The sequence below is a fragment of the Hypanus sabinus genome, chromosome 3 (assembly GCF_030144855.1).
Source record: "Hypanus sabinus isolate sHypSab1 chromosome 3, sHypSab1.hap1, whole genome shotgun sequence".
NCBI lineage: Eukaryota > Metazoa > Chordata > Chondrichthyes > Myliobatiformes > Dasyatidae > Hypanus > Hypanus sabinus.
Window position 1 is genome coordinate 178,342,068 of NC_082708.1, and position 13,394 is coordinate 178,355,461.

The window sequence follows — 13,394 nt, forward strand, 5'->3', positions numbered from 1 at the left end:
CGTGCCTTCTTTGTAACTGCATCGATATGTTGGGTCCAAGATAGATTCTCAGAGATGCTGGCAGCCAGGAACTTGAAATTGCTCACTCTTTCCACTTCTGATCCCTCTGTGGGGACTGGGGTGTGTACCTTCAACTTACCTTCTCTGGTCCACAATCAATTCTTTGGTCTTACTGATGTTGAGTGCAAGGTTGTTGCTGCAACACCACCCAACCAGCTGATATATATCAAAGTAGATATCAGAATGAAGAACTATCAAGCACAGTCACAATATAAGGAGTTCAGAATTAAAGGGTACCTTCTTCAGATAAGGAATCCAGAAATGGAGGCTAAAATATGAACACACGGAGTCCAGAGTGAGACGGGTAACTTCAGGAGGTCCTGAGCTAGAAGACTGAATTTAGATAAAAAATTTGATTACTATTGAAATTGACAGGGCAAGACAAAGGAACGTGAACCAATCCTCATAGAGGGATCAGACGTGGAGAGAGAGGGAGCATTTTCCAGTTTCTAGGTGGCAAGATCTCTAAGGATCTAACCTGGTCCCAACATATCCATGCAGCAATAAAGAAGGCAAGACAGTGGCTATATTTCATTAGGAGTCTGAAGAGATTTGGATTGTCGCCTAAAACACTAGAAAACATCCACAGATGTACCATGGGGAGCATTCTGACAGGCTGCATCACCATCTGGTATGGGAGGTGGGGGTGGGGGGGTGGCGTGAGCTACTGCACAGGACCAAAAGAAGCTGCAGAAAGTAGTAAGATTAGTCAGCTTGGATACTAGCCTCTGTAGTATCCAAGACATCTTCAGAGAGCGGTACCTCAGAAGGGCAATGTGCATTATTAAGGATCCCCATCACCCAGGGCATGTCCTCTTCTCACTGTAGGGGATACAGAAGCCTGAAGGCACACACTCAGTGATTCAGGAACAGCTTCTTCCCCTCTGCCATCCAATTCCTAAATGGACATTGAACCTGTGAACACTACCTCACTTTTTTAATATATTTAATTTTTGTACTATTTTTAATCTATTTAATATACATATATGTACTTACTATAACTGATTTACTTATTTTGTTTTCTTTCTATATCATCATGTATTGCATTGAGTTGCTGCCGCTAAGTTAACAAATTTCACAACCCATGCCAGTGATAATAAACCTGATTCTGATTATTTCAGACTAAAACAGGAGAAATCTCTCAATGTAGAGAATTACTAATCTTTAGAACTCTTTGCTTCAGAGGGATATGGATTTTCAGACACTGAATATTTTTCATACCAGTCAATCAAAAGATTGCTGAAGCTGAGGATTTGTGAATCGGTCAGGGGTGTGGTCAGGTCGGGCCTGATAAAGGAACAAAATGTGAGAATTCCTGCCTCTGATGACTGAGTTAAGAGTACATGGTTGTCAACTCCATTGCTAAAGAGTTGGGTCTCTGGGTGATCAGAGACATCCATCAACATCTCCTTGTTTCTTCCTTCTTCCTTGCAATGCTAAGTCTGGTTTTCTTCTAAAAGATTTATTATGGGAGTAGACTTGTATGAAGCATAAACACTCTTGTGCTAAGTGGCAAAACCATGTAGAATAACTTTAGTACTATTCTATGTGAGGGAAAGTTTGCCAAGGAACTGTTCTTGGCATGATTGGAGCTGTTCATCCAAGCACAGGATAATATTAATCTGTTCTCCGTTGCAAGTATCCAACAGATACTTCCTCTCCTGAGCACAACTGAGCATTACTGCTCATGTTTGGGATTTTGGCCTCATCATTAAGGTTCTTCCCCCTCTTGAACAATAAGTTGGTGTGGAACTTTGCGCATATCAAAAGAGAACCTTTCAAAAAATAAAATTCCCCCTGCTGTTAATGTTATGCCTCCCATCTGAACAACATACTCAACCTGAAAATTGGAGAGGTCAACACTGCAATAAGGGGACATTCCTGGGCTAATTTGTCCCCTGTAGGACATCTGCATGAGAAAGTAAAGTCCACCTATTCCAATGTTGATAAAGAATATACTTGCATAAAATGGACAGGAATCCCTTGCTACAATTAGTCCATTTTATATGTGTTTTTTTTCCCCTTCTTCTTCTCCTCCTTCTCCTCATCCTCATCTTTGTCCCTGTCTTCCTCCTCCTTGTCCACCATCTTATTCTGAGAATGCTCTGAAGTGGATGTTGAGACCAGTGTGAGGGGATGCGGTCAGAGGGTGCTTGACCCACTTTTGCTGGGTTGCACATCTTCCCAGAACAGGGATTCGAGGCCGTTCAGTGCCAACTCGGATGTTCCTTCTTCATTTTGAGCAATCTTAGATTGTTTCTTTCAGCTATCTAGAATTGGGCATACAGATGACGTGACCTGTAAATCAGAAATGGCTGAATGTAATTAGAACCTAGATGTTGGGGATTCCTGGGACCCTGGCCTGGGAGCTGACGCTGATCCTGGTTTGTTTATCCCACCAGTGGACTGGGAGGATTATTCATTGCTGCTCTCACAGGTTAATTATGTGTCTTGTGGGATGCATTTATAGCTCACTGCAAACTATGGGGCATGTAATTGCCTTTAGGAATCTGCTGCTTTGAAAACTAAGGTTGAGAGCTAATACCTCATGACAGATAGCTCTGGTCTGTGACCTTCTGGGACTTGATGATGTAACGGTACCTGTGTCTAGATTTGCAGCCTAAGTTCCTTCTTATTCTGGCTTCTTTCCACTTACTTTCCGGTCCTGATGAAGGGTCTCGGACTGAAACATTGACTGTTCATTCCCCTCCATCAATGCTGCCTGGCCTGCAGAGTTCATTAAGCACTTTGAGTGTGTTACTGCAGATTAATAGCATCTACACAATCGCCTGTATTCATGAAATTCCACTATCCTGTCCTAATGGCAAGGTTTCTATATGCATTCCTAACATCTGATCGGCTTCATTTGCGGAGAAAGACAGGAGACAGTTCTAAACGGAAGAGATGCTGGGACTCCAGAGGAACACATACATAATGCTGGAGGAACTCAGCACAAACAAGAGAAAATCTGCAGATGCTGGAGGAACTCAGCAGGTCAGACAGGTGAGGGCGGAGGTTGGTGAGTGGAGGATGGGGGATGAAGTGAGAAGCTGGCAAGCAATAAGTGGAAATTACTAAATGCAGAGAATTGCAAATCTTTGGAACTTTCTACGTCAGAGGGATAGGTCAGATCAGGCCTTAGCTCAATGGATAAAGGAGGCAGCTTGAGACATTAAATAGACAATGCCTGCTTCTGATGACTGAGATAAGAGCGTATAATAAATGTGACCCAGTTCACTGATTGTCAGCACCATTGCTTCTTCCTTCTAATGGAGGAAAAGTGCAACACTAATTTGACTCACAAACAAGAGAAAATCTATAGATGCTGGAAATCTGAGGAACATGTACAAAATTCTGAAGGAACTCAGCAGGCCAGGCAGCATCTTTGGAAAGAAGCACAGGCAATGTTTCATGCAGAGACCCTTTGGTGGGACTAGAGAAAAGAAAACTGAGGTATAGATTTGAATGGTGGGGGTAGGAGAGAGAGAAACACCAGTTGATAGGTGAAATTTGGAGGGGGAAGGATGAAGCAAAGAGCTAGGAAGTTGATTGGTGAAAGAGACAGAAGGCCATGGAAGAAAGAAAAAAATGGGGAGAGCAGCACCAGAGGGAGGCAATGGGCAGGCAAAGAGATAACATGAGAGAGGGAAAAGGGGGTGGGAAATGGTGAAGAGGGGGTCAGCATTAATGTAAGTTTGAGAAATTGAAGTTCAAGTCATCAGGTTGGAGGCTACCCAAACGGAATATAAAGTGTTGTTCCTTAAACCCAAGTGTGGCCTTATCATGACAGTGGAGGAGGCCATGGATGGATATATGGGAATAGGAATGAGAAGTGGAATTAAAATGGATGATCACTGGGAGACACCACTTGTTCTGGCATTCGAAGCATAGATGCTTGGCGAAGTGGTCTCCCAATCTGCATCGGGCCTCACGAATATACAGGAGGCCTCACCAGGAGCACCGGATGTAATATATGACGCCAACAGACTCACAGGTGAAGTGTTGTCTTACCTGGAAGGACTGTTTAGGGCCCTGAATGGTAATGAGGGGTGTAGGGACAGGCGAAGCACTTGTTCCGCTTGCAAGGATAAGTGCCAGGAGGGAGATCAGTGAGGAGGGAAGAATGGACAAGGGAGTTGCATAGGGAGCAATCCCTGTGGAAATCAGAAACTGGTGGGGGAGGGGGGGAGATGTGTTTGGTGATGGGATACAGTTGGAAGTGGCAGAAGTTTTGGAGAATTATGTGCTCTACGCAGAAGCTGGTAGGGTGGTAGGTGAGGACAAGAGGAACCCATCCCTGGTAGAATGGCAGGAAGATGCGGTTAGAGCAGATATGCATGAAATGGAAGAGATGTGGTTGAGGGCAGCGTTGATGGTGAAGGAAGGGAAGCCGCTTTCTTTGAAAAAAATCTCCTTCATACTAGAATAAAAAGCCTCAGCAGGAGAGCAGATGCAGTGGAGACGGAGGAATTGAGAGAAGTGGGTGGCGTTTTTACAAGTAGCAGGGTAGGACAAGGTATAGTCCAAGTAGCTGTGAGTTTCCATTGGTTTATAACAGACATTGGCAGACAAGCTGTCTCCCAAGATAGAGACAGTGAGATCGAGAAAGGGGAGGGAGGTGTCGGAAAGGGACCAGGTGAATTTGAGGGCAGGGTGGAAGTTGGAGGCAAAGTGGATGAAGCTGATGAGTTCAGCATGGGTGCAGGAATCAGCACCAATACAGTCATCAACGTAGCGTAGGAAAAGTGTGGGACAGTCACCAGTGTAGGCTTGGACCATACACTGTTCCACATAGCCGACAAACAGGCAGGAGTAGCTGGGACCCATGCAAGTGCCCATAGCTATCCCTTTTGTTTGAAGGAAGTGGGAGGAGCCAAAGGAGAAATTATTTAGAGTGAGGACGTTCTGCTGGGCAGAGGAGGGTGGTGGTGGAGGGGAACTTTGGGAACCTGCTACAAGGTTTAATACGGGAGGAGACTGGTGTGAAGCATAAACACTCCTGTAGTAAATGTCAAAATCCTGTGGTATAACCTCAGTACAAAGGGTTCAAGGGTTCATTTATTATCAAAGTATGTATGCAGTATACAACTCTGAGATTTGTCTTTTCCGGTTAGCCATGAAACAGATAAAACCATGGAGGTCATTCAAAGAGAAACTTCAAATCCTATACAAAAAAAGAATGGCAACACAATCATCAACCCCTAAACCCCTTCCCCCCTGTGCAAGATCCAACAAGAACATCGGCACTGTGTAAATGAAATGTTGTCAAAGAGCTGTGCTTATTGTGAGGCTCAGAATTGTTCATCTAAGCATGAGATGACATCTAATAAAGTCTATTCATAGACAAACGCACAAGACATGTATGAGCTTGAAACGAGTTGCGTCCCTATTACTCAAGACTGATAAAACAAGGGATGTTTAAATGATGAGAGTCTTGTTTACATTTATTCATCTTTTTTGGAATCTGGGCATCACCAGCAAGACCAGAATTTATTGCCAATCATCAATTCCTTTTAACAAGTTGGTATTGAGATATTTTATTGAGTTTCCACAGACTTTCTTGCTGAAGGTTGTTATATAGAATGTTTCTGGATAAAGAATTCCAGGACATAGAGTCTGTGACAATAAAGACCACCAAGATTTCAAAGTTAGCATTCAGTACAAGTTGGAGAAGAAACTTCAGGTAGCGTTGTTGCAATATGCCTGCTGCCTTCGTCCTTCTTGGTGATAGAAATAATAGACTTGGAGATGGAGATCCTATTGGATTACCCTGGCCAAGTAACCGCAGTCCTTTATTCCAAAAACACCCGCTATTTAAAATGGCTGTGTGATTTGAGCGGGTTTTTTTGTATAAAAGTAGATAACTTCACACAGTGCATTCCATCTGCCATGTGTTTTCGTACTCATTAGGCTTGTCCCCTTGAAGTCCCCTCTGGTTTTCATCACATTCCTACTTAATCAGGAGTCATCAGCAAACATGGAAACATTACACTTGGTCCCCTAAGCCAAGCTGTCCACATAAATTGTGACTAGATTGAGCCTAAGCAGCAATCCACTTAGCGGAACACTAGTCACAGCAAGGCGCCTTGAGAAGAATCTGTTTAGATTCATAGAGCACGAAACAGGCCTTTTGGCCTACACATTTTTGCTGACAAAGTTGCAAAGTTGAGCTCACTCTATCTGCCTGCATTTGGCCTAAAGCCTTCCACACATTTCCCACACATGTACCTGCCCGAGTACTGTTTTAAACACTGTCACTGTGTACACTTTCACAGCTTCCTCTGGCAGTTCATTTCAAATGCCCACATCCTCTGTGTGAAAAGTTTACCCATCAGGTCGTTTTGTCAACTTTAAAGTTTGCCACTTTAATTTTTTTGATGTTTGTTTGTTCATTTATTTATCTTTCTATCTATCTATTTATTGATTGATTAATTGAAATACAACATTGAATAGGGCCAGCCACGCCGCCCAGCAACCCCCGCCCCCAATTTAAACCTAGCCTAATCATGGGACAGTTTACATTAGTTTTAGACTCCCCTGCACTGGGACCATCCACCTTATCTATTCCTTCAGATTTTAAAACCTTCATAAGTTCACCCTTCAACCTCCTACTGTCAAGAGAAAAATGTGCCCATCTACTCAGTCCCAGTAACACTCTCAAGAATATTTCCAGCTTAATGGTATCCTGGCACCCTTCCTTTTACTTGGTGACCAGAACCATGCACCTCTAGGATATTGTTCTGTTCAGATTCCAGCACCCGCAGTTTTATTTGCTTTCTGTTACTGTCTAATTCACTGTGATTTCTCTTCCATTATTGTTCAAACCAATCTTCAGAGGCTTTGTCTAATTATCACTTCTTTCTCTTATTTGCTCCCTTACAGGCATTTAAATTCAGGCTTGGCCTCACCTAATTGCTACTTTCTGACATGCCTCATTCCATCCTGTTCATTTTTTTTAATCTTCTTCTTCCAACCTTTTCTTTCAGAGAGTTTGAAGGACAGGATCCACTCTTGGAGGTTTTCTTTCTCTGACAAAACAATGTGGCTTGCTCGTATTCATCAAGCAATTAAAAGAATTTACAAGTCACTTTTCAAGAGTGGCGGAATGGCAAAGTCAGTAAAGTTGCTGTCTCATGGCTCCAGGGGGCTTCGTTCAATGCTGTCTGCATGGAGCTTGCACATTGTCTATGCTCCAGTTTCCTCTCACATAGGACATAAAACACTGCGGCACAATATGGTCCACAATACTGTGCTGAAATTTATAAGAGGATCAATCTATTAGACAATTAGATCAATTAGACAAAGCCTCTGAAGATTGGTTTGAACGATAATGGAAGAGAAATCACAGTGAGTTCAACAGTGACAGAACGCAAATAAAACTGCAGGTGCTGGAATCTGAACAGAACAATATCCTAGAGGTGCATGGTTCTGGTCACCAAGTAAAAGGAAGGGTGCCAGGATGCCATTAAGCTGGAAATATTCTTGAGAGTGTTACTGGGACTGAGTAGATAGGCACATTTTCCTCCCACGTAGGACATAAAACACTGTGGCACAATATGGATTGTTTGGTCCACAATACTGTGCTGAAATTTAAAAGAGGATCAATCTAACCCTTCCCTCCCATACAGCCCACAACTCTCCATTTTTCTTACATGGACGGTGCCAGAGTTGCGAGTCTTAGGCAAGGTTTAATCAACACGGTTTGTAGACTGGACCCTGTAGTTCATGTTATGATGTGTTTCCGGTATCTGGTTGTTCCTTTTTTTATTGTTACTTAGTGCGACTTTGCTGGAATTGAACCCGCTTTGCGGCCTGCATTCAACAAACAGCACAATACTAAATTAAATACTCCTAGTCCATTTCAAGGTCTCCGTAGTTTGATGTTTTATATTCTGTGTGTTGTTTCACTCAATTTTTTCCATTTGCTTAATTTGTTCTTTTTTCGGGTGCTTGATTTTTTTTGGAAGGGGTTCCATGGTGCTTTTTGTTTCGTGGCTGTCTGTGGGAAGATTAATCTCAGGTTTGTATACTGCATACATACAACTTGAGTTTGACTTTTAGTCTTGATCGTGTCAAATGCGTGAAGCTTATCTTTCTCAGAAAAAGATCTTCTTTTACTAGCAGTTTGTTCCATTTTGAGCAAAGAAAAGTCCAATGACTCACAAAATGCTGGTGGTACGGAACAGGCCAGGCAGTATCTGGTCAAGACCCTTCATCAGGACTAACAGAAAAAAGAGATAGTAAGAGATTTGAAAGTGGGAGGAGGTGGGAGAGACCTGAAATGTTAGGGGAAGACAGGAGGTGGAGTGATGAAGCCAAGAACTGGGAAGTTGATTGGCAAAAAGGATACAAGGCTGGAGAAAGGGGGGTATGGACATACACAGATATGGATGGACATGGAGTCCAATAACTCATCGCGTTATATCTGAACTCGCGTTAAATCAGGATTTCACTGTACTTTGATACAAATGTACTATGAACTTGGAACTTAGAACTATCTATGAGTCTTTTAAATGCTTCTATTGTATCATTCTCTGTCACCACACCTAGCAGTGCTTTCCAGGTGTCCACTACTCTCTGTGTAAAAAAAATGTATCTCTGCTATCTCCCCTAATCTTTCCTCCAATTACCTTAAACAGATGTCCTCTGATATTGGTCACTGCTACTCTAGGTTAAAGATGCTGGTTCTCCACTCTATCTATGCCTCTCATAATCTTGTACACTCTTTCAATTCGCCTCTCATCATTTTTTGCTCCAAAGGGAGAAGCTCACTCAACCATTCCTCATGGACATGTCCTGGAATCCAGGCAGCATCCTGGTAAATCTCCTCTGCACCCTTTCTAAAGCTACCATATCTTGTCTATAATAAGGCAGCCAGAACTGAACACAGTACTTTAAGTGTGATCTAACTAGAGTTTTATAGAACAGCAACTTAACCTTGAGGGTCTTAAACTCAATCCCCCATCTAGTGAAGACCAGTATGCCACATGCCTTCTTAACTACTCTATCAATTTGTGTGACAACTTTGAGGGTTTTGTGGACTCAGTCTCCAAGATCGCTCTGTTCCTCCACACTGTTAAGAATCAATGGTGCCATTGATCTTGTACTCTGCCTTCAAGTTCAATATTCCAAAAATGTTTCAGCTCACACATCTTTAAAACATGTGAGTTAATGTCTCACATCTACATAGATGAGGTGCAGAGTTTAGTATGGGGAGTTACTGGGAAAATGGAGAGAATAAAATGAGTTAGGATCAACTTGGTGTCATAGTAAGTACTTAATGGCCAGTGTAGACTCTGTGGGTCAAAGGGCTTGCTTCTATGCTATAGAATCATAGAATATATGCTGTAATTATATAGAATGTAGGCTGTATCCCTTTTCAACTTTATGACAGCTTATAATAGCCATTTTGCTTATTGAAATAGTGGGAAAGTCTAGGACCAAAGTATACAGCCTCAGAATAGAGGGATGTCCCTGTAGAACAGAGATGAGGAGGAATTTCTGTAGCTAGAGAGTGGTAAATCTGTGGAATTCATTGCCACAGATGCCTGTAGAGGTCAAGTCATTAGGTATATTTAATGCAAGGGTTGATAAGTTCTTGATCAGAAATGGTGTCCAAGGTTATAAGGAGAAGGCAGAAGCATGGGTTTGAGAGGGAAAATAAATCAGCCATGATTGAATGGCAAAGCAAACTCGATGGGCTGAATAGCCTAATTCTGCTCATATGTCTTTTGGTCTTGTAGAAGTTTTAGATTATGAATTTTCTTAGCATCAGGGTGGCAAGGTGGAGGTATGTCTCTACCAAAGGAGACATAAGGCAATTCTTCAATTCACTGTCCTTCAGGTCACCCTTGGGCAAGGTGTAGTGCCTGCTTAGCACACCCCCATCACCATCAAGATCAAGTGATGCCACAGGAGCAGGTGGTGAATGGTTGTATGAGCAGCTGGTGCAGATCACAAGTCCTGGTTATGTGACCACTGACACCAGCAGACAATCTCTGAAGAGTATTGATAACAGCTGGGGTCACCCATCTTGTAAAGACACTGCCCAGAAGGCAATGGCAAACCACTTCTGTAGAAAAAATTTCCAAGAACAATCATGGCCTTGGAAAGACCGTGATCACCTACATCATATGACATGGCTCATAACCAAAGAATCAATCAGATTCTGGCCTGGTCCTCAATTAAATTCTGCCCTGCCAACACTTCCCATTGGGAACTCTGGTTTAAAATGTGATGCTTTTTGAGCACAGCAAATCACAGAATCATTCAGTGTGGAAGAAGTCCATTCAGCCCACAATGGCTGTGCTGGCTCTTGATCTGATTCTCACTGTTCCATTATTGCTTCACAGAGAGGGCACGGAAGATGCCATGAAGAATTCTAAAGTTGCTTCAGAAAGGTGTTATTCTGAAGATGGGGGGGGGGGGTGGAGGGTCATCTTAGAATCAAAGTACTTGCAAAAGTTTCTCTCTCTTCTTGCCTGCAGATAAAATGGGATTATCTGACACACCTTTGGTCAAGATATGGCAACAGAGAAATGGGGACAATACTAACCAATGTCATGTTCATCATCATTAATGTAAAATCAGTATGAAGCATGGAGTAAGATGTTGCCAGAGTTCCACTAAAATAATGCAGTATGCAGTATAAACATCATTAATTGTTTATATAGGCTATATAAATGATCAATGATACACCTTAGTTGCAAGCATATTGGAATATCCATTATGCCAACTAACATGGTTTTATTTCTCCGTGCTTCCTTTCGTTATGAGCATGTGCATGTAGTGTGTGATTGGTCACAAAGCTACTCAAAGGGCAACACGACTCACATTACAGTGCATCAAAATATCAGAATCGGGTTTATTATCACTGACATATGGCATGAAATTTGCTGTACACCTGCTCATTAATGCACATATCAAATCAGCCAATCATATGGCAGCAACCCAGAGCATGAAAGCATGCAGACGTGGTCAGAAGGTTCAGACCAGACATCAGAATGGGGAAGAGATGTGATCTAAGTGACTGCAGTGGAATGATTGTTGGTTCCTGGCAGAGTGGTTTAATTATCTCAGAAAGTGCTGATCTCCTCCAATTTTCATGCTCAACAGTCTCTAGAGGTCACAGAGAATGGTGCGAGAAAGAAACAACCAATGAGCTGCTGTTCTGTGAGTGAAAAAGAGATCAGAGAGGTCGGAGGAGAATGGCCAGACTGCTTGAAGCTGACAGGAAGGTAGGTGATAGTGCTCAAATAACCACGAGCTACAATGGTGGTGTGCAGAAAAGCATCAATGAACGCACGAGTTGTCATACCTTGAAGCCAATGGGCCACAGCAGCAGAAGACCACGAACATACACTCAGTACTCACTTAATTATGTCCAGGAGGTACCTAATATAGTAGCTACCGAGTGTAGAAATACATATATTTATTACTGGAATATTTATATATAAAATATGGTGGCATCCATCAGTCTCGAGAGACCATGGATCTGCGCCTGGAGTTTCCAGGGCGCAGGCCTGGGCAGGGTTGTATGGGAGACCGGCAGTTGCCCAAGCTGCAGGCCTTCCCCTCTCCACGCCACCGATGTTGTCCAAGGGAAGGGCACTAGGACCCAAGCAGCTTGGCACCGGTGACGTCGCAGAGCAATGTGTTGTTAAGTGCCTTGCTCAAGGACACAAACACGCTGCCTCAGCTGAGGCTCGAACCAGTGACCTTCAGGTTACTAGTCTGATGCCTTGCCCACTAGGCCTTGCGCCAACACATTTTTTTGTATAACAATATTAAAAATATAACAAAAATATAAAAAATATAAATAGTGCCAAAAGGAGAGCAAAAAAAGTGAGTAAGTATTCATAGCTCCTCATCAGTTCAGAAAATGAACTAGGGAAAGAAGATGCTCTTAAAACATTGAGTGAGGTCTACAGGATCCTGTACCTCCTACAAAATGAATCTTGTGGCCAAAATTTATTGGGTTTTATTCATTTTCCTCTAATGTATTTGGCACACCCTCTATTTATGCAAACATCAATTAGTCAATGCATAATTGAAATTGCTAAAATATGCCTCTTGTAGAATTTAACTTTCAAGGAGATATCTACAACAACAAATACTTTCTCCTAACTGTGTGCATATGTATGAACGTCTCAATAGAAAGTTTCCTGGGCACAAGCCTGGGCAAGGTTGTATGGAAGACCGGCAATTGCCCAAGCTGCAAGTCTCCCCTCGCAGAGCAATGTGTGGTTAAGCGCCTTGCTCAAGTGCCTCAGCCAAGGCTCGAACTAGTGACCTTCAGATCACTAGACGAACACCTTAACCACTTGGTCACGTGCCAATACTGTGTGCATATAAGTTCAACTGTGTGCATATAAGTTCATAGAAAGCAATTCTTTGAGACCATGTCCACTACAGCCTCCCATCCTGACAGCACGAAAGTAGATTTTTCTAACTTCTGGTTATTTCTCCCTTCTCTATTTTCCATTCCCCATTCTGTTAACCCTTCCCTTCTCCTCACCTGCTCATCGCTTCCCTCTGGTGCCTCTCCTCCTTCTCTTTCTCCCATGGTCCACTCCTCTCTCCTATCAGATTCCTTCTTCTTCAACCTTTTATCTTTTCCACTTATCACCCCCCAGTTTCTCACTCCAAGCACCAACCTTCCCCCTCACTCGGTCTCACCTATCACCTGACAGCTGGTATTCTTTCCCCACTCCCCACCTGCTTATTCTGGCTTCTTCCTCTTTCCTTTGCAGTCCTGATGAAGGGTCTCAACCCAAAACAACTGTTTATTCCTCTCCATGGCTGCTGCCTGACCTGTTGAGTTCCTCTGGCACTCTGTGTGTGTTACGCTGGATTTCCAGCATCTGCAGAATCCCTTGTGTTGATCACTAATCTGATTCCGGTTCTCATTCCAACTGGTTAACACAGGCTGACGAGGATCCTATGCCAAGATAAGCTTGGTAAGATAACGAAATTTCAGAAATTAACATATTGCAGAGCTCATCAGGAAAATCCTCCGTAAAAAGCGCAGTGAAGTAAAGAACTGAACGCTGTACTAACTGAATTCAATGGAGTGGGCAAACAGGAACCATGTAGCCTGGCCTCCCTGTCATTGAGGACATCTTCAAAAGGCATCAAAAAAGTGGCATTCATCATTAAGTATGCTCACCATCCAGGAAATGCTCTCTTCTTTTATGATATTTATATTTTTGCAATATAAAGTATTATATTTAATAATATAATAGTATAAAATATGTGATATTACATTTTATATCTCATAGTGAGAGATACAGCAGAGTAACAAGCCCTTTGAGTCCAATGAGTGCCAGCTGCCC

General features: G+C 42.7%; 1 protein-coding gene across 1 annotated transcript in view; it reads left to right on the top strand.

The window, feature by feature from the left end:
- Window positions 1-13,394, top strand: part of gfra4a (GDNF family receptor alpha 4a) — a 277,708-nt gene that overhangs the window by 50,550 nt on the left and 213,764 nt on the right. Inside the window, exon 2 of the mRNA XM_059965707.1 lies at window positions 11,176-11,297. The gene's annotated coding sequence lies outside the window, so the exon portion shown is untranslated. The remainder of the gene's footprint in view (window positions 1-11,175; window positions 11,298-13,394) is intronic.